General features: G+C 42.1%; 1 protein-coding gene across 9 annotated transcripts in view; it reads right to left on the bottom strand.

The window, feature by feature from the left end:
• STXBP5L (syntaxin binding protein 5L) overlaps positions 1–22,338 on the bottom strand; it is a 428,399-nt gene that overhangs the window by 403,007 nt on the left and 3,054 nt on the right. The gene's annotated exons all lie outside the window — the stretch shown is intronic.

Below are 22,338 nucleotides of genomic sequence, written 5' to 3'. Positions count from 1 at the left end.
AACAAAATCCCACTAGAATTTAGTGTGCATGCAACGATATAATTATTTATACAGTGATGATAGCTTCTAATAACTCTTGTCCTATGGTAAGATATATTAGCTTGTAAAGCTATTTCCTTACAAAGTATTTTTGATCTTCCATAAATAACTCCAGAAAATACAGACTTAAAATTGATTTTAAAGGGTTTCCATGAAGTAACACAGTATATGCTCAGAAATTGCTTGTGTGTAATCTGTCTAATAATGTAAAATTTATTGCAGCCTGGAGTTCTGTTAATATTTTATAGATAAAACATTTTGGGGGTCAAATTTGAAAGCAGGATTGATTTATTCAGGTGTGTAATTATTTGAGAAAATACTCTTTTTGGGGGGTTAAAAATGGATAATGATGCCCAGGGTTATGAGTCAGGATGCTAGATTCTATTTCTAGTGTGCCACCAACATGCTTTGTGTCCTTACATAAGTCACTTACACTCTTTGAACCCAGTTTAGCAAAGTATTTAAGCACATGCTTAAGTCCATCCCTATTCAAAAAGCACATAAGCCCCATGCTTAACTTTAAGCACATGCTAAATCCCAATGATGTGTACAGGACTTAAACAATTACCTAAAAATAAGCCTATGCTTAAGTACTTTGCTGAACAGGGATGAACTTATGAACTGGGGCCTTTGTGCTTCAGGGATGCTCTTACCCAGCTTTGTAAGAAATGTATAAATATCAATTATTATTACTTTTATTGATGTTGAATGCAGAGGTGAAAGGGGGCTTCAAAACAGTACATTGCTATACGTGGTGGAGCCAAGCACAACCATGCTCTCCTTCCTTGATGTGTCTTTGTGCCTGGACCTGCCCCACTGATTTCTGTACTCACTGCCCACAAGAGGTGGAGAGAGTGAGCAAATAGATATTGGGATTCCATCCCAGGACTAAGGAGACACAAGACAATGCTGAGAACACAGCAGGCTTCCTCCCGAGACAACACCTACGAGACAAGATAATGAAATGCTCTGAGGTTTTGTATGCTTCCCAGTTTCTTGTCGAAATTGAAACATTTGCCATTTTAAAAAAAAGTTTGGGGTTTTGCCCGTTCCTCATTTTTCCTTTATTCCTGTCTGCCACAGAATGCACCAGAATGAACTCTGTCTAGGATTTTGTCCCTTTTGCTATTCTGTAACTGCACCCATCAACTTTAACCAACAATATCTGTGATGTTTAGATCAACCAAAGATCTTGTTAAAGTTGATGGGTGCACTAAGTACCCTTCATTTTGGCTTAAATTGCTCCTTCCATTTAATACCCCTTTGTGTAGGGATAGCTGAAACAACAGACGCCATTGCCCAAAGGCCATCATGGCAAGGCTTGAGCAGAAGCTAAGCGATACGGACAGAGGAACACAGGGGCTGGGAATTGAGTGGTGACAGCTGTATGTGTCTGCGTGTCAGAAAGGCAAAAAGCAATGAAAAAGCCAAGAGAAAGCCAGCAGACAAAGCAGTAGTCCCCCATCTTGTAATGTAACGTACACACTTGGCATACTCAATATGAGCGGTCACAAGCATGACCCTGCCAGGGAGCAGAGACAAGAGTTCTTTGTGGCACAAGACTTGCTGAAAAAGCAAGCTTGCCAAGGGATGTGGTAGATTCTCCTTCACTTAAGTCTTTAAATCAAGACTAGATATCTTCCTAACAGATATATTATAGCTCAAACATAAGTTTTAGGCTTGATGCAGGAATTTTATTGAGTGAGGCCTGATTTCTGAAGGAGGTTAGACTAGATCAGAACAGTCCCTTCTAGCCTTAAAATCCATATATTTATGAAAACGAGCATTAGAGCACACTGCAAAGCCCGTTTATTTTCAGAGCCTTTGGGACAAGTTGTCTGGTTATACTAATGTAAGGGTTAAGGTTTTGGTAATGGATTTATGAGTACAGTTTAATTGTATTTTTAGTATATATCAAAGACAACTGAAACCATGGATGATAATAAACCTTTTTTTAATGTTACTAAATACATAAATAAATAATATTGACACATATTAGTTGTGTATAGTATATCCTGCAAAAGTGTTTCAGATTCTATTTTTAACTATCTCAATCAAATGCTTCATATAAAGAATGAAACTGGACATCATCAACAAATATATTTGTAGTCACTATTGTAATTCCTTCCGGTGCCTAAGAAAAGTTATGCTTATGTATTTATATTTGCTTCATTTTTGTTTTTCTTTAAAAGTAAAAATAGTATAAATCACATGCCCATATAATTTCTATGTTACCTAACACAGTCACCAAACTGTACCATCCTAAATGCATTCTGCTGAGTCAAGATGATTGCCATTGCATTTATCATCTTTCGGCACAATTCCCAGAAATGGTTCAGCTCTAGTTGTACGACGTGAATTTACAATATTGTGTGCTCTAAACTCCATAGTTTTTCTACCTGAGAAAGCTAGCAAATTGTGGTTACTACTTTTAAATCTGTTAAGATTAATAGTTATTTGGCACTTAATGCAACTATACTGATCAGAATGCACTTTATTTAGAGTTGTTTTGAATTTTATATAAGCCTCAATAAAAACTTATTTTTAACTCATCTATGTACCATTAAAATAAAGCATTGATTATTTGGGTGGGGGGATAAACATGCAAAATTATATGTGGCACTTATTAATTCTGTATTCTAATGAATTATGGTCTTCCATTTTTAGTAAAGTATTTCTTATTTTTAAAAATTACAAAAATAACTAATACAAATCCAGTTCAAATCAGTAAGTTTCTACAGCTGATTAAAAAACACAAGAGCAAATCTAGAATGTCTCTAGAAATATATAGTACTTTGGAAATGGACATTACCATGAGCCAAATCATGCCTCTAGGAAGAAAACTACATGTTAGTGTCAGGAGCTTTCAGAAGGTATCCCTCCCTCATGGAGTTTTCCTCCACATTTGTCTTTTGGGGGCAAGGACCCTGAACCAGCAGATCTCCAGAGATCTCAGGAATCTGCTACAGGACAAAGCCAGCCTATACAGACCCTGTGTCCATATGTTGTTGCATAGGCCCTTTGAAGCTTTCCCCCAAGCTCCCTGTTGGTATGGTTGACAAGGGCTGCCTCCTGATGGCTGCTGCCCCTGTAATTCCTTTAAATGGAGTTTCCACATTGCAAGAGAGAGTCCTTTCAGGAATTAATATAGCCACAGTCTGTATTAACATCTAAGCAGATTATTTGTGTAGTTGAAAGAGGGACAACATGATTTTCACCCCTGGCCCTCCTGTCCCCTCAGGGTGTGTCTATACTGCAACTAGGCACCCATGGCTGGCCCATGCCAGCCGACTCAGGCTTGTGAGGCTATTTCATTGCAGTATAGACTTCTGGGCTCAGGCTGGAGCCAAGCTCTGGGACCCTCCCACCTCACAGATCCCAGGACCAGGAACTTTTGCAAGGTCTAGGTGAAGGGAAGGTACAATGCCACAAAGTCAGCTAACCCTAATCTTCTATATGGACAGGAAGATATTGGCTCGCAGAGGGTCCCCTCCCCATACAGATCAATGAAGCATAATATTGCCTATGTTTTCTACTTTTTCCAAAACATGTAGCTTACTGTTCTTAATGCAATAAAATCCTTTTCTACTTTTAAAAGTGACTGAAAACTGGAATTGTGAGGCTCTATGCTTAATGTCACCCTGATTTCCATATCAAATGTGCTCATTTTACTGGTAAAAAGATTTTTTCTGTCACTGTCAGCCCTGGGATCTGAGAGTCAAGCTTGGTTCTTTCCTTCTCATGCATCATCACTCGTAATAAAAACTCTGCAAGGCAAAAATAAGCTGTTAATGACACCTGCCTTCAAAGGGCTTGAACAGGTATAACTGTGAGGAATTTAGTAAACAATTCCGTTGATGATGCACTAAAGCAGTGGTTTTCAAACTTTTTTCATTTGCGGATCCCTACAAAATTTTGAATGGAGGTGTGGACCTCTTTGGAAATCTTAGACATAGTCTGCAGACCCCCAGGTTGAACACTACTGCACTAAAGAGACAGAAACCAGCTAACTCTCGCTTAGTTCTATTGACTTTGACTCTGCAAGGCTAACAGGAGTAGAATTCAGTGAAAAATTATTTTAGTCACTGAAATCAGAAGATCTGACTCTGGTATATCCTGGGAGAAGATCTGTTTAGGTGAAGGTGTCATGATATTTACATAGCCACTTTTCAGCATATCACCACACTTTAACCTTTTTTCTCTTCTGAATTCTTATTCAATTAAAAAAACTGCATTTTAAAAGATTATTTAATGAAACACTGAAGAATAGTGAGAAATTTCTGTCCTTGACTGAAAGACAAAACTAGACTTTAAACTGAGACTTTTACCATTTTGATTTCATAAATATCATACACTATCAATTATGTTTACATAAAGAATTCACAGGTGTATGTTATTAGCATTTGAATTAACAAATTAGCCTGTATCATACAATTAATTTTTTTGTATTATGTACAGGCAGAGCTCTTTTTCCTTGGAAACAAGCACCTTAACATGTGCTACATTGCTTTCATATAATTATATAAACAAATGTTTTTGATATAATTCAGTAATAATCCTACTTCAAGAAAGAAATAACATTACAAAAATTCATACCAAGCTGATCTTTTTTTCTAATATGTCATTTTCATTTGACTGTTTCCAAAAAGTCTATATACAGTATGTTTGGCTCATCAACAAATTTTTATTATTAATACACTGTACTTCTACAAGGCATTAAATAAATTCTGAATTCACCCCCTCATATTATTTTGGCCTTGAAAGGGGTGGTGATATAAAACTACATCTTTCAGAGAAGTAATTTATTTTAAAAACCCAAACATCTAAAACCAGAAACAAAATCACAACAGTAAAGGAAAAAATCCTACAATCCTTACTCAAGAATCCTCTCTACATGAGAAAAATCCATATAAGACCAAGAAACTCAAGGAGTCTGATTCTCCACTGTCCTTCCTCAGAATACAGATTTCAGAGTAACAGCCGTGTTAGTCTGTATTCGCAAAAAGAAAAGGAGTACTTGTGGCACCTTAGAGACTAACCAATTTATTTGAGCATAAGCTTTCGTGAGCTATAGCTCACTTCATCGGATGCATACTGTGGAAAGTATAGAAGATCTTTTTATACACACAAAGCATGAAAAAATGGGTGTTTACCACTACAAAAGGTTTTCTCTCCCCCCACCCCACTCTCCTGCTGGTAACAGCTTATCTAAAGTGATCACTCTCCTTACAATGTGTATGATAATCAAGGTGGGCCATTTCCAGCACAAATCCAGGGTTTAACAAGAACGTCTGAGGAAGGGGGGGGGGGGAGGAAAAAACAAGGGGAAATAGGTTACCTTGCATAATGACTTAGCCACTCCCAGTCTCTATTCAAGCCTAAGTTAATTATATCCAATTTGAAAATGAATTCCAATTCAACAGTCTCTCGCTGGAGTCTGGTTTTGAAGTTTTTTTGTTGTAATATCGCAACTTTCATGTCTGTAATCGCGTGACCAGAGAGATTGAAGTATTCTCCGACTGGTTTATGAATGTTATAATTCTTGACATCTGATTTGTGTCCATTTATTCTTTTACATAGAGACTGTCCAGTTTGACCAATGTACATGGCAGAGGAGCTTTGCTGGCACATGATGGCATATATCACATTGGTGGATGTGCAGGTGAACGAGCCTCTGATAGTGTGGCTGATGTTATTAGGCCCTGTGATGGTGTCCCCTGAATAGATATGTGGGCACAGTTGGCAACGGGCTTTGTTGCAAGGATAGGTTCCTGGGTTAGTGGTTCTGTTGTGTGGTATGTGGTTGCTGGTGAGTATTTGCCACTAGTACTCCTATTTGTGCTGGAAATGGCCCACCTTGATTATCATACACATTGTAAGGAGAGTGATCACTTTAGATAAGCTATTACCAGCAGGAGAGTGGGGTGGGGGGAGAGAAAACCTTTTGTAGTGGTAAACACCCATTTTTTCATGCTTTGTGTATATAAAAAGATCTTCTATACTTTCCACAGTATGCATCCGATGAAGTGAGCTGTAGCTCACGTAAGCTTATGCTCAAATAAATTGGTTAGTCTCTAAGGTGCCACAAGTACTCCTTTTCTTCTTCCTCAGAATAGTCATTTTCACCTATGCAAACTGAGAGTAGAACACTACCAATTCAAATTGGTCATATTTTACCCACAGTTTGCAGAAATACAAATGACCACACTATGTGTAAGGGAATGAAGAATAAGGCCTTCGGAATTTCAGACAGTAATTTCCTGCACACTATTCTTTCAGATATGGTAGGGTTTTTCACACATACAGAATGAGTTGGAGACTCAGATCTCCAAATCCACAGATGCATCAAGATGCTCAAAGAAATTCCATTGATCCTGAACCTCTGCATTATTCCCTGGGCTTTCCCTGTGCCAGTTAAGCTCCATCTAAATCTGTGCCACCATGGGCAGCCTCCCAATGACCACACCAGAGTTGCCACATCCACCACATATCTGGGTTTCAGTGTAAGCAGGGTAACCCATGAAAGATTATTTTCGCTGAGCAAGGATTACCCTCTATGGAGACATCCTTAGATTTTCAAGAAGACAAGGTCATGGAGAGTGATCATCCCTTCCCACCTTTCCTCTACTCCCAACCAACAGAACACCATCCCAATGTACTTACAGAGGAACTTCCAAGGGGCCAGGAATAGGAAGGAGTATGCCACAGAGCAACTGTTTCCCTTCTATGAACATTTCACCACATACTCCCCTTACTGCCAGTGAAACTGGAGAAAAGCACTGGGGCCCAGATCCACTAAGATACTTAGACACCAAAGTCCCAGACTTAGATAACTAAGTCCTGGTTTTAGGCAACACTACAATCCACAAAAACCCAGCTAGGCTGCCACCTAACCCTGTAGGTGCCTTTATTTTTCCTGTAGACGTTCCCTAGATGCTTATGTTTCTGCCTCTGGGGGCGCACGCTGCTCCGTCACTCTAAGCGTCCAGATGCCTCTCTCTCAAGGTGTTCCACAAACTGGAGGAGCGCCTATCACCGATAGGGCCAATCCGGTAGGCAGCTTCTAAGCATGACTACTGGATTGGGCCCCATTCAAAATCTGGTCAGCAGTGGTATACACCTTATAACTTTTAGCCCAGGGGTTAGCGCACTCACCTGAGATGTGGGAGACCCAGGTTCAAGTTGCCCTGCTGCCAGAGGGGGAGAAAGGATTTGAACAGCAGTCACCCACACCTTCCCAGGAGAGTGCTCTAACTGCTGGACTATGAGATATTCTGATACAGGTCTCTCTCGGTCTCTCCTCAGCATTTCCACTGCATATAAATAAAGAATCTTTGGAGTAGGGGGACTGGACCCTTAGTTTCCCACCTTGCAGGTGGGTGCCCTAAACTAAGACTATATAATCATTCATTCTCTCTCTCTCCCACACCCCCCATTACTATTTCATGTCCTCATACCCCCACCAAGTTATGTGTGGAGTGAGGAAGGACAAACAGGATAACCTGGGTAATTACAGCCCTGTCAGTCTGACATCAATTCTGGGCAAGGTAACAGAGTGGCTGATAAAGAATGATTAATAAAGAATTAAAGGACAGTAATATAATTAATGCCAATCAACAGGGGTTTATGGAAAATAGATCCTATCAAACTAACTTGATTTTTTTTGATGAGAGAATTTTGTTTGATAAAGTTTGCTGATGTAATGTACTTAGACTTCTGTTATGCATTTGACTTTGTACTGAATGACATTTTGATTAAAAACTTGAAAGATAAAATTGACGTCCTACATTAAATGGATTAAAAATGGCTAACTGATAGATCTCAAAATGTAATTGTAAATGGGGAATCCTCAGATGGGTGTGTTTCTAGCAGGATCCTGTAGAGAATAGTTTTTTGCCCTGTGCTATTTAACATTTTTATCAATGACTTGGAAGAAAACAGATCATCATCACTGACAGAGTTTGCAGATGACACAAAAATTGAAGGAGTGGTAACTAACAAAGAGGACAAGTCACCGATACATAATTATCTGGATTGCTTGGTACACTGGGCACAAGCAAACAATATGTGTTTTAATACGGCTCAGTGTAAATGTATAAATCTTGGAACAAAGATGTAGGCCATACTTACATGATGGGGGACTCTATCCTGAGAAGCAGTGACTCTGAAAAAGATTTGGTGGTCATGGTGGGTAATCAGCTGACATGAGCTCCCAGTGCGACGCAGTGGCTGAAAGGGCTAAAACAATCCTTGGATGCATAAACAAGGGAATCTCGAGGAGGAGTAGAGAGGTTATTTTACCTCTGCGTTTGGCACTGGTGTGACCGTTGCTGGAATAGTGTCCATTGCTGGTGTCCATAATTCAAGATGTTGATAAATTGGAGAGGGTTCAGAAAAGAGCCATAAGAACAATTAAAGGATTAAAAACATGCCTGATAATGATAAAATCAAAGAGCTTATCTATTTAGCTTAACAAAGTGAAGGTTAAGGGGCAATTTGATCACAGTCTACAAGTACCTATACGGAGAACAAATATTTAATAGTCAGCTCTTCAATGCTAGCAGAGGAAGATATAACATGATGCAATGGCTGGAAGCTTAAGATACACAAACTTAGATTGGAAATAAGGCATAATTTTTTAAACAGTGACAGTAATTAACCATTGGAACAACTTACCAAGGGTCATTGTGGATTCACCATAACTGAATTTTTAAAATCAAGATTGGATGTTTTTCCAAAAGATCTGCTCTAAGAATTATTTTGGGAAAGCTCTATGGCTTGTGTTATACAGGAGATCAGACTACATGATCATACGGGTCCCCTCTGGCCTTGGAGTCTATGGATCACAGATAGAGATAGTGTCTCCCTGCAGCCCAGACTCAGGTGCCTATTTCCGGGAGAAGGGCAGGGCTTAAGACAAACACCTCTTGTCAGCATCTCCAATTGACCATCTTAGGAAATTCCCTGCCTAGCAAGCTGGATTTTGCAGATCACATTCTGAGGTGCCTCTCTCCCCCCATTCATTATACAGGGAGTCTCTGTGCCTAGCTCAGGCATTGTGGATTGCAGCTTTGTTCCAATAATTTTTTAGATGCCTAAAAGTTAGACGTTACAATGTTCAGTGTTGCAGTGACTAAGTCCCTTTGTGATTCTGGGCCTGGGTCCTCACTCCTTATGTAAAAATACCACTGGGAAAAATTCAGACCTTGTGTAACCAGGCATAACTCTATTGCCTTCATTCAGGCTAGATTTGGCCCATTATCTCAAATGGGGACTGTGTATTTGGCCCTAAGTCAAAGCAGTTCAAGTACTAGTTCATATTAATTTTTGTTGTTGTTGCAGCACTAACCATAAACATCTAAAAACAGAAGCTACATTGTGTTCAGAGCAACATTTGTGCAATGGAGAGCTAGTCTGCAGATATTTACCAGAACTGTAAAATATTCAACATTCCTGTACGTCTTAACAGGAAACATTCCTGTCTCTTCTTCACACCACTCAGAACACCAAAAATAAGGTGACGGAAGTTTATTAACTGAAAGTAAAACAAGTCTAGCTTTATTGCAGTTATAATTTTCAATACATAGCATCACCTATAGTTAAGGCTGCTTAAGTCTTTCCATTTTTAAAGGGTCTTTTTTCAATTGCTTACAACTTTCCAAAATTTTCATATTTGGGGATGAAATTTTCCAGAGCTGATCTTTGCCCAGAAGTAGATGTTTTGATTGCTGGGGGGAGGTTTAAAATATTTCAGTTGAAATAGTTCATCCATTTTTGTGTATGAAGATACTTGAGAAATAACTTCTGCCATTATAGTAGAACCTTGATTTTATGAATATCCATCTTATGAATGACCAGTTATATGAACTATTTTGCTCCCACCCCCATATAAAAAATCATACAAAATCAATGTCAATGCAAAATAAATCAACATCCCTTAATGTCCTGATGCCTTCAGTGCAAAGTAAGTATAAAATGCTACCAAATCAGAATGAAAATGTTTTACCCTTATGTTGCAGTCTCACTACAGATGTAATGACTACAAAATGTGTAAGGTGCCGGAGAATCAGATCTTTATGTACATGATCCCATGCTATTATCCCTGCATTTACTCACACCCAGTGTGCGGGCTAAACAGCATACAATATCTGAAGCAGGGATACATCAGTGAATGAAACAGGGGTCTTAGGGATGTGTGCTTTATTTTTTACCCATTTCTATTTACAATTACTCCAGCGTAAATCTAGAGTAAAAGCAAATTTACACAGGTGTGTACTGAAAGTATGTTGAGTCCCTCCATGTACAGGATAGATAGCATGTGGTGAATGAGGAAAACATCAGAGGACCTGCAACTCATTTAGCAAGCAGTCTACGATGAATGAGGCAGAGGATTTCTCACTGAAATAGGAGCATAAAAATAAATATCGAACAGCTGCCTCATTCCCTGTGCACCATCCAACCTGTATACAAAGGGCCAGATCCTCGGTGCAAATCCGATCTGCATCAGCTGAGGATCTGGTCCTAAATCAGGCAGGTATCCTGAGGAAATAATAATACTTGATCATATATTAAAGACTAGATTGTAGTGCATACAAGCAAGGGGACAGAGGTGTCTGGTTCCAGACTTTTCAGTGCTTCCATTTGCAACATTAATGTTCTTTTATTTTAGTTTTTTGTATGAAATGTAAGAAATCCATTTTAACTGTTTAAGCCGTGATCCTGCAAACAGATGTGCTAGGGTGGACAGTTGCATCTGCACCACATTCCAGTGAAATCGGTGTGGCTACTTGTGAGTACAGGAGTCTGTGGTAGTACACCCACTAGCAGCCAGAATCAGAGCCTTAAATGTTAAAGGTCAAATTTTGCATTGACTTACACCTTGTGCAATCCTGTTGACTTCAGAGCTATACGAAGTGTATGTAATCACAAAATTTGTCCCTAACTGCAGACACCAAACATCTCTCACTTGCATACCAATCTTTTATCATTCACAAACCTCGCTAGCGAGCTGGCCTATTAAAACTGGACAAAACCATCCAGGGATAGCATCACATTCCATCTAAAGAGCGAAGTATTATCAACCACCTGTACTTGACAACACTGCTATCTCCTCCCCCAGATACTCACTACTTACACTTCAAATCATACTACCCTCTGTCCTCCTCTCTCACTCCCACCAAGCATCTTATATAAGCTGTGACAAGTTAACCAATCCACATAAACAGCTTTTTTTAAACACAGAATCACAGACATGTAGGTCTGGAAGAGCCTTTGAGAGGTCATCTAGTCCTGCCTCAGCATTAGGGCCTGGAAATCTCTTTATTACAGAAAAAAAATGCACAATGTATTTGCATGATCTTGGGTATGTCACTTCACCTCTCCCATTTCTCATTTTCTCCATCTGTAAGATGAAAATCCACCTTTGTAAAGCACTTAGAGATCAAATTTATAGGTCCCTTTTTGAGGAAAAATACTATACTATTGCTAGGCATTATTGTTTTGTAAAATATTTTTATAACTCCAATGCCTTTTTCCCCACATCAGATGTCATAAAAGTAGCAGGTACAATACAATCTTTTCAGTCAATGGAATGCATTTACTGCATACATGCCAATAACCCCATTGGGTCAGGATAGTCATGAAAGTTGACCTCTGTGCTGCATCCCCTTCACTGTCTCTAGTAGCAACTGCCTCTCTTCTCTCCTGTTTCCTTTAATGTTCTCAAACAGTGTCCACAGGCAGGTGGATACCAGGGTAGCACTTCAGTTCCTCCCACCCCATGGTGAGAGGGAAAGAGGACACTAACCCCAGACCTGCACCATCATTGCAAAATGCTCCTGTAAAACAAGTTCACCCATGAAAGTTTCTCCTTCAGCAAATGCTAAAGAACAATATTCTACTACACAGAATCCTACACAAAAACTCTTTCAAAATGGCTGACGTGTTCCATTATGCCCTCAGGTGGCTATTTTGAGAAGAGCAAGTCCTACTGTAATCAGTGGGTCTGAGGATACATCTACACAGCTCAGGGCAGTGACTCTCAGAGCCTGGGTCGACAGACTTGGGCCCGCAGGGCTCATGCTTCCACACTAAAAATATCTGTGTAGATATTGTGGCTTGGGCTGGAGCTCAGGCTCTAAAACTTAGGGAGGGAGGTGGGCTTCAGAGCCTGGGCTCTAGCTCAAACCGCAATATCTACACAGCTATTTTTAGCACAGTAGCACAAACTAGAGTCCGTCAGTCTGGGCTCTAACACTCACTGCCATGGGCTGCTGCCCTCCTGTACCCTTTATGTTCCTCTCCAGGGGTTGACAGCATTGGGTGCCACCACCTTCATGAGGACAGGTTGGCCTCTCTTTCACTGGGAGCAAAAGGAGGTGGTGGCCTTTTGGAAAGAGGGAATCAGCCTATGACTTCAGTCTCTTACAAATAATAGGAGATAACCATTTTTTGTGTTTCTCTCTCAGGAAGTTCTTATAAACCAGATAAATTTTAGTTATGACATATAATGGCAAAAAATTATACTTAATCTTAAATTCTCCTTTTCTAAAGCTGTATGTTACATCAGTTCTAATGAAAAAGAGAGGGAAGGAGAGAGGGGGAAACTCTGTGCGTGCGTGCACACACACATGAAGGAGAACGTGGGGTCCAAGGGGAAGGGGGAAATTGGAGTACGTCTGTGCACGCAAGGGATGTGGAGAAAGTGGGGGAGAGGAAATTTGGAATGTGTGTGCAAGGAAAGAAGGGACTTTCAAAAAGGAGGGATAACCTTGAGTGTACACTCTTGCTCAACAAAGCAACTGCAAACCCAGTTTACCTAGCTAGTATACTTTGTGCTGCTCCAGAACGGCAGAAAACAGCCTTTTATGGCTTAATTTGGCCATAAAAATTAAAATGATTTAAGGTTGATACTTCATATCTTCAAATCGTTAGAAGAGATGGGAACATTCTCTTTGAGTTTCTTGTTTAGTATTCATAAATGAATTTTTTTAATTAAAAAGAACAAAAAAATTCCCAGACAAAAACTACATTAAATTGGTGTTAAGGCTGAGAGTACATATTAGTAATTTAGGATTAAATACTTTGCAGGGATGTTGTCCAAGAACCAAACATTATAAACCCTGGAAATTAAGAATTAAGTTTACACTTGAAAGAAATCCAGACATGTTACAGTATGTAAACGCACAGTTAAGGACACTGATCAACCTTATCTCTGCCCTGCAATGGAACCCAAAAAGGAGGAAAACAAATCTAGTGTGTCTTTAAAAATCAACTTAATCTAATCTGGCATCACAAACACTAAAATGTCTTAATCACAATCATATAGTTATTACACAGTGTCACTACAGGACAGTGTCATTCAGCCAATGACAACACAGCCCCTGCTGAAACGACAGAATGGAGACTACCAGGATAGGGCATAGGGGAAGTTGTCCTTGCAGGATGGCTACTGCCTGCACGCATCTTGGGGGGTAGATATCTCACCCTCAGATCAACTGGGGTTGGGAGGCATCACCCTCGTACAATCCATAAGCCCCCCAAACCAATCTCCCTTGAGGGGATGCCTCCTAGGAAATTCTGCAAAATGAACTTCATGCAGGTCTCCTTGCCCCATCACTTTTTCTGTGGGAATGTATGATCTGGCCTCATTATGTGCCTACACTATTAACGCTATGAATTTAGTATGATTCAAGGGAACTGGCTGTTTATATGAATAAAATGAATATCCAGTTATATCAGTTAATGTAAACAAAAAGTTTTGGAAGGAATAAAAACTTCAAGGTTTAAAATAATATCATACTATTGGGGATTAGGAGGGGACTTCCACTGGGGGCATTCCATATCTATCTGCTGTAGGGTTCTTGCACCTTCCTCTGAGGTTTCAGGTGCTGACAATGGCCAGAGAGAGGATACTGGACTAGAGAGATCACAGGTCTGTGTTCCTAACCCAAATATGAATTTCCAACATTTTCTGTATGTCTAGATTAAACATATAATTGTCTGCATGCTCAATTCTATATTCCTTATGCATGTTCTCCTCAATGGGAGACTTTCTTGCATAAACAATATCAACTATGTCTGATAAGTGTACATCTTCATTCTCATTCAGTCTTCTCCAACTGCATCATGCCTAAGCAACCAAACTCCTGCAAAGGTAATAAAAGCCCTAATTTCCCTATTTATGGTCTTTCTGAACTCAAGAGATTTGCAGCGTCATAAATGTGATCTTCCAAAATCTTAACATGAGATTTATTCCCACAGCTAACTAGTCATTTCTACATACTGTGTCAGGGCCGGGCTGTGGGCAGCCTGTGTGCACCAGTCAGTTACCAATCAGGAGACAAGTAGCAGGGTCTGAGTCAGACACCACGTTGCAGACAGCAGGCAAATAGCAGAGTCGGGGTCGAACTGGGTCAGGTTACCAAGAAGTCAGGGTCAGACAGCAAGTTACAGACAGCAGGCAAATAGCAGACTCAGGGACAACCAGGGTCAGAAGCTGGAGTCTAGAGTCTACAGCAAGACAAGGTTGGGAGTCGAAGCAAACATACAGTCTGCATCATTGCTCAGACAGCTTCCCATAACACTTGCATAAGTGTTTATATACTTGCATAAGCCAATCAGTAGGCTGAGAGGGGCTGCCACTCAGGCCCTTCTGGGCAGTATTTCCTGCAATGCCTAGCTTTACAGGGTCTTCCAGTGGAAACGCAGCCTAAGTTTCCAATGGTGATGTGGAAGCATCAGCAGCCTAGCACCACTATCGTTGTAGGTTCTAGTCCAACAGGGGTGCTGCTGGTCCAGGCTTATTCAGGTGAGTTCTGTGGAATTCCCCACCAGGTGAGTGGCACGGACATGGGAAGCAGGTTCCTAAGTGTCCTTCTCAGGGCCATGGTCTTCTTAGTCCACCAGATAGTACAGGCATCCATCAGGAATCAAGGATGGCATGCACTTTGTACTCCTTGTGACCAGGGATTTCAACCATGGAAGCCGTGGTATGGTTCAATCAGGGAAGGATTTCTCAGTATAGGGTTTCAAAAGGGAAATATGAAAAAATTGGGTGTATTTTGAGAGATTGGGGAAGCTATAGTTTAAAGGTAACGAGGTTGATCTGCTGGCATCTCTGGAAGGGTTCCAGGAACAAGTGGTCCTATTTCCAGGAGAGTTGACTGGTCTGGAGATGCTTCGCAGTGAGCCACACCTTCTGGCGTACTGTGAATGCCAGAACTTCCTGTTGCAGGTGGTCTGCATGCCTCTTGTAAGCCTTCTTCGCCTCTGTTAGGCGGTTCCTGAGTTCCCCTGAATAAGATGGATTTTTTGGACCCAGTCGATGGCAGCTGGTAGTGCCAGGTGAAAACAGGGATTAGGGTTGCCAACCCTCCCAGTTTCGTCAGGAGTCTCCCAGAATCAGGCTCTATCTCCCGGAGGCTACTGAAGCCAAACCGGGATATTTTAGGCATTAAAACTCTGTCAGCGCAGCGGGGCTAAGGCAGGCTCCTTGCCTGCCCTGGCTCCACGCCGTTCCTGGAAGTGGCCGGTACATCACTGCAGCCCTTGCGGGGACTAGGGGGTCTCTGTGCGCTGCCTCTGCCCCAAGCGCCGGCTCCACAGCTCCCATTGGCCGGGAACTGCTGCCAATGGGAGCTGCAGGGGTGGCGCCTACAGGCAGGGGCAGCACGCAGAGCTGACTGGCTGCCCCTGAGCCTAGGAGCTGGACATGCTTGCTGCTTCTGGGAGCCACCCAAGGTAAGCACTGCCCGGCCAGAGCCTGCACCCCCTCCTGCATCCCAACCCCCTGCCCCAGTCCTGACCCCATCCTGCACCCAAACTTCCTCCCAGAGCCTGCACTCCCTCCCACATGCCTACCCCAGCCCTGAGCCTCCTCCTGCACCCAAACTCCCTCCCAGAGCCTGCACCCTGAGCCCTCTCCAACACTCTGAACCCCTTGACCCCAGCACAGTGAAAGTGAGTGAAGGTGGAGAAGAGCAAGCGAAAGTGAGGGAGAAGGGATTGACTGACTGGGGCATGGCCTCGGAGAAGGGGGTGGGGCAGGTGGCAGGGCAAGGGTCTTTGGGTTTGTGAGATTAGACTGTTGGCAACCATAATTCAGGGGTGGAAACCGTAATTAGAGAAGAAGGGGCTCTAACGTGCACCGGCATGGTCAGCATTGTTATATGAAAACTCTGCATTTGGGAGGAGTGTGAATCAGTTTATCTTGGTGATAATTTACAAAACACTGTTCCAGTACCTGGTTCACCTTTTTGGTTTGCCTTTTTTTTTTTTTTGGTGTGGTATGCGGAGAAGGGTTTAACCTCGTATGTGGAGAAGGTGAATATGCAGACATCCAGTAACCTGAACGCTCTGTGTCAGAAGTGAGAGGTAAACTGTGGGCTCGGTCTGAAACTATGTGGTGTGGGAGCCCATGGATGCCGTCCAGTTGTAGATGGCTTCCATCTTCTGTGGATCCATCTGAATACACTCTGAGGAGATGATGTAACCTAACAATCAAGGGTGGCCTGGTCAAAGGTGCACTTCTCTAGTTGGGCATACAAACCATGCTTCCATAGTCTCTCCAGGACAGACCAGACATTGTGGCAGTGCTGCTCAGGGTTCTCAGAAAACACCAGTATATCATCAAGGTAGATTATCACATATGGCCCAGGATGCCCTTGAACACATCATTTACGAAATGTTGACATGTTGCAAAGGTACTGGTTAAACCAAATGGCATTACTAAGTATTCAAAGTGCCCATATCGGGTAAGAAAAATGGTTTTCCACTCATCCTTAGATCTTATGCACACTAAATTATATGCCCCCTGAAGATCTAGTTTAGTGAAGAACCTGGCAGACCTCAGGCAGCCCAAAAATTCTGGGATGAGTAGCGGGGGTACTGGTTACAAATAGTCACCTGATTCAATGCATGATTGTCTATGCAGAAGTGTAGTGACCCACTCTTTTTTCACACAAAGAGGACTAGTGCCACATTGGAGACGTGGATCTCTGAAAGAAGCCCTTTGTAAGATTTTCTTGGATATATGCACGTAGTGCCTCTAACTCTGGCTCAAACATAGTGTATATCCATCCATGTGGCACCTTTGCCCTTGTTTGTAGGTCTATTAGATAACTGTAGTCCCTGTGTGAGGGTTGTGAATCCATGTTTTTCTTTTCAGACCATTCAGGTATCTCAGTATTTGTCGGGGAGGTCGAGGTTCTGGTCTGGAATCATTGCTTCTGGTTAGCCCCCGCCATTTGGGGTCTCGCTTCTGAAGGTCTTATTCACTCCTGGGGCCCTGGTTGCGGGTCACCTGGGGGTTGGTTGATTTGTTCGAGGCAAGCTTTCTGGCTATATTTGGAGGAGAAGCTAATGCTTCTCCGCCACCAGGAGATACACAGGTCATGCTGCTCCAACCAAGGAATACCAAGAACTATTGGGAAGACTGGAGAGCAGACCATATCAAAGCATATTATTTCCTGGTGCCCTATTACTATAGTCTCTAAGCACTCTCTCGGATCATCAGTCCTGATGATAGGAGGGACCCAGCAACCATCTCCACCAGGTCTAGAGTGGGTTTGGCAATGGTTTGGGCTGCCTTTGCACCTACAAAGTTGGCAGCAGTCCTGTAGTCTATTATCATTCGTTGCAGAGGATCTGCTGTGCCTGCCCATAGCCTGAAACCGCAGTAGCAACTGGAAACGTGGGGAAGCCTATGGTTCCAGACAGGGTTCTATTTGAAGGTTGGGGAGTAGTTCCAGAGCATGGAGCTCTAGTGATGCCCAGGCTATACTCCACCCCAGCAAGCTTGGGCTGCTCCATTTCCCCAGCTCTTTCAAGTGGGACAAGAGGCAAGGGCATGTCCTGGCATGCTGCAGCTAACATTCTTTCTCCTTTGGGACCAGGCATCGGCGACCCAGGGTGACCTACATGGGTTCAGGACTCAGTTCTACAGGCTTTGGTGTACAAGGTGGGCACGGGGTTTCTTTCCGAACATGCAGCCAAGAGTCAAAGCACAAGGCAAGATTAATAAAAGCCTCTAGGAATGTGGCATTTTCAACATGGGCTAGCTCATTTTTCACATCCTAACTGATTCCCCACCAGAACTGGTATAGTTGGACTCCTCCATTCCATATGACATCAACCACAAACCAACAGAAAAAAGCAGCACAGGAGATGGCTGGCCTTTGCCCAACAAAGCTTCCAGAGGGCAGCCTCTGTGAAGCGGACACAATGCAGCTCATCAAAGATTGTTGAGAAGGCTTGCAGGCAGGAGTCCCAGTCGGAAAGCACTGAGCTGTTCTGCTCCAACAGGAGGAAGCCCATTCAAGCACTTCGCCAATGAGCATGCTAACTACTAGCCCCACCTTTATCTGATCTGTAGGGTATATTTGGGGGCGCAGCAGGAAGAGCAGCCTGCATTAGTTCGGGATCCTCCAGAATTTCCAGCCATCCCCATCAAACCATTCAGGCAGCAGCACTGCCAGGGCCAGTTCAGATGATGTCAGGACCAGGCCATGAGCAGCCTGTGTGCCTTGGTCAATTACCCAGCTGCAATCAGGAAACAAGTAGCAGAGTCAGGGTTGAGCCGGGTCTGGATACCAGGAAGTCAGAGTCAGGCACCAGGTTACAGACAGCAGGCAAATAGCAGAGTCGATAACAAACCAGGGTCAGAAGCCAGAGTCTAGGATCCACAGCAAGACAGGGTCTGGTTTGGAAGAAATCTGCATCATTGCTCAATCTGCTCCCCATAGTGGCTTCCGGGTTTATATATCAGCATGAGCCAATCAGTGGTGCTGCAAAGGGCTGCCACTCAGGCCCTTCTGGGCAGCACTTCCTGCAGTGCCCAGCTTCACAAAGTCCTCCAGCGGAAACCCAGCCTAAGCTTCCAGTGAAGATGCAGAACCATCAGTGGTGCAGAACCCCTGTGCTCCCTGGTTCTAGTCCAGCAGGTTCTTACATATTGTGGACTGCGGCTTGGACTCACCTGTGAATTTCTGTTAGGAAAGCACCTATTTAACATGATGGCAAAATGTAAGAGACTACGACGCTTATTCCAAAGAATGAGGCTAATTCTCTGCCACTAACATCAATTTAAGCTTTACTATGAGGGGTGTCATTTCAGAAAAATTCTGTGGGTAAAGGGTGGGCAAAGTTGTGTCAGCATACAGAACATTCTCTGTCCAAAATAGCATCATGAATGAGAAAAACTGGGCAATTATTGCTCTCCTGATCATCACACCCAAAGTTGGGGGAGGGAGGGAGAGTGGAAGACATAATGAAGCATACAGACCTATGAAAAGTCAGGGGGGTGGAGCACCAAGGACTGGGGAGGCAGCTGCTCCTCCCCCACCTCATAGTAAATGACACCCCTGTTTAGTACTAACTTCACCTGGATCAGGCCCAGTTTTCGGCATGAGGCTACTGTCACAGTTTCAGGATAACTTCACCTGCATTCCCTCTCTGTTGTCCCTCAAGGGCACCCACTTAAGGCTTCCAGCTCCCAGCCATCATCTCTCTTGGTTGAAGATCTACGTCTCTCTCCTTTCTGACTGGGGTTTTAAGGGTACACAGCTCCCTGAATTACACTGCGATACCTCCAGAAAGCCATTCTCCCTAAAGGCCAGCACCTGTGCATTGCTTTCTCTCCCAAAGCTATTAATTGTGTATTACCAGCAGTTACCAGTTACCACACAGCTCCTTCTAAGCAAGCACCTTTATTCTCAAGGTAAAAACATAACATTACAAAACATGTCAAAAACAATAAAAGTTCCTATACTTTATGCTAAAAGCTTACCAGAGGTCACCCATCAGTCTTATGGGGCTCTAGTAAGCCACAGTCTTCCCAACAAGAAAAGGAGTACTTGTGGCACATTAGAGACTAACCAATTTATTTGAGCATAAGCTTTCATGAGCTACAGCTCACTTCATCGGATGCATACTGTGGAAAGTACAGAAGATCTTTTTATACACACAAACCATGAAAAAATGGGTGTTTACCACTACAAAAGATTTTCTCTCCCCGCACCCCACTCTCCTGCTGGTAATAGCTTATCTAAAGTGATCACTCTCCTTACAATGTGTATGATAATCAAGTTGGGCCATTTCCAGCACAAATCCAGCTATTCTCCCCCCCCCCCCACAAACCCACTCTCCTGTTGGTAATAGCTTATCTAAAGTGATCACTCCTTAAGGGGGGGGGGGAGAATAGCTGGATTTGTGCTGGAAATGGCCCAACTTGATTATCATACACATTGTAAGGAGAGTGATCACTTTAGATAAGCTATTACCAGCAGGAGAGTGGGGTGCGGGGAGAGAAAATCTTTTGTAGTGGTAAACACCCATTTTTTCATGCTTTGTGTGTATAAAAAGATCTTCTGTACTTTCCACAGTATGCATCCAATGAAGTGAGCTGTAGCTCACGAAAGCTTATGCTCAAATAAATTGGTTAGTCTCTAAGGTGCCACAAGTACTCCTTTTCTTTTTGCGAATACAGACTAACACGGCTGTTACTCTGAAACCAGTCTTCCCAACCTTTTTTCAAGGGTTGGAGCTCTTGGACAGAAGGTCCTGTCCATTTGCTGGATCAGAAAGAAGGCACCAAGTCAGCTTAAACCCAGCCGTTTCACATCAAAAGCCTGTTCTTTGTCTGTTGGTTTTTAAAAAAAAAAAAACCCCAGACTGAACTAGTATACTGAAGCCTCTCCAGGGGGTGGTACCTCTCTGGAGTGTTTATAACCTAAATGATTCATCTTAATCCCCCACTACTGCTTTTAGTTCCTTGCAGAGCTGTAGTAATCCTTCCCCCTTGGAATTACATACAACCCCTGGCCCACAGTGTTATATAAACCATTCATACACTGAACACAAAATGATCCTCACAGATACTGCATGCGGTTGCAATATCTGTCACAGCTACTACATTAAAATTTTTGATTTAGTTGATCCAGGTATAATCAATATCTTTTTAATATGCACATGAATACCCACCTCCCAAGGGCAGCCATGTAAACTATGTAATCTGTATCTCAGTTTGCTGATTTCACAGTAGCTGACAACTATAAGAGTGTCAGAATTTCATGTCATTATATTAATACTGTAAAAGAGGTTGCCACTGATTCATTATTACAATATTACCTTCATGTAAACTTATCATGCTTGTTAGGAAAAGCAATAGTAATTTAACTCACAATATTTCCAAACCTAGTGTATTTATATTCTTAAAATCATTAATGTAGTCCCCTACTTTTGAAAATAAATATCAAAAGGCAATTGTGAACACATCCAAATAAAATAAAATATTCAGTTCCTATCTATTAGCTTTCTGCCTACATCTAATTTACTAATATACCTGATAGACACCCCAGTGATAAGCACCTTCGAAAAACACAGAGAGGAAAAAGCCCTCAAATCTGTTAATAATAAAACCAGTGTCTTAACCATGATCTAGATCCTGCGGTTTTAATTTAAGAAAAACTCCCATTCACTTCAAATGGGAGATGTGTCTAAGTGAGAAATGCAAGATCAGGCCCTATAATTCTGAAGTATGAGTCAGCTTTTATGTTCTACACCTAAATGAAGACACAGCAAAGGAAATAAAAATAAAACTGTTTTAAAAGGTTAGCTAAACTGTTGCTCTACCTGTCCTTAGCCTGCAGCCCATAAAAATCAAAATTTGCCATTTGCTTTAATGGGAGTTTTGAGTGAGCAAGGGCTTTAGGATCAGGACCTCAGACATGCAGCTAAAAAACTTACCTATTCCAGTTGAATAATATTCAACAGAAATCTCAAAAGTCTGCGTAGGAGTAACTTGAAAGAAAGGCAAGTTTTAGATTCTATGATTCTTTCTTTATTTTTGCTTTTGCAACATTTCTTTTGCATTGGTTTATGGTACAAATTATTACTCTGATCCTGCACCTTATAGAATGCGAGTGGGTGCTATGCCCATGTGGAGCCCCACTGACTTCAGTGAGGGCCTGCGTGAGCACAGCAGTCCATTCACATGCTACAAAATGCAGGATTGGGGCCTATAGGTCTTCTGTTGATTTACTCAAACATATAAGATTATCAAAAGGCCATATAGCAGAATAATTCCTATCTAAGGATAACCTTTAGGGCAGTGTATTTTTTTATCAGCACATATTTATGGAATATTTTGGCAAGTTTGCTTTTATTGCATCTATGTGTTTTGATCAAAGGAAGTAAATATTTTGTATACTATCAGGGTGGCCTCTGCAGTACAATGCTTTTATAAGCAAGTGCTGCTGCAGCCTGAAGCTTTCTTGTATTGATATTAACACTCAGCTTAAT

The sequence above is a fragment of the Natator depressus genome, chromosome 1 (assembly GCF_965152275.1).
Source record: "Natator depressus isolate rNatDep1 chromosome 1, rNatDep2.hap1, whole genome shotgun sequence".
Lineage (NCBI taxonomy): Eukaryota > Metazoa > Chordata > Testudines > Cheloniidae > Natator > Natator depressus.
Note: the sequence above shows the minus strand (reverse complement) of the source record. Positions and strands in the feature narration are given on the sequence as shown.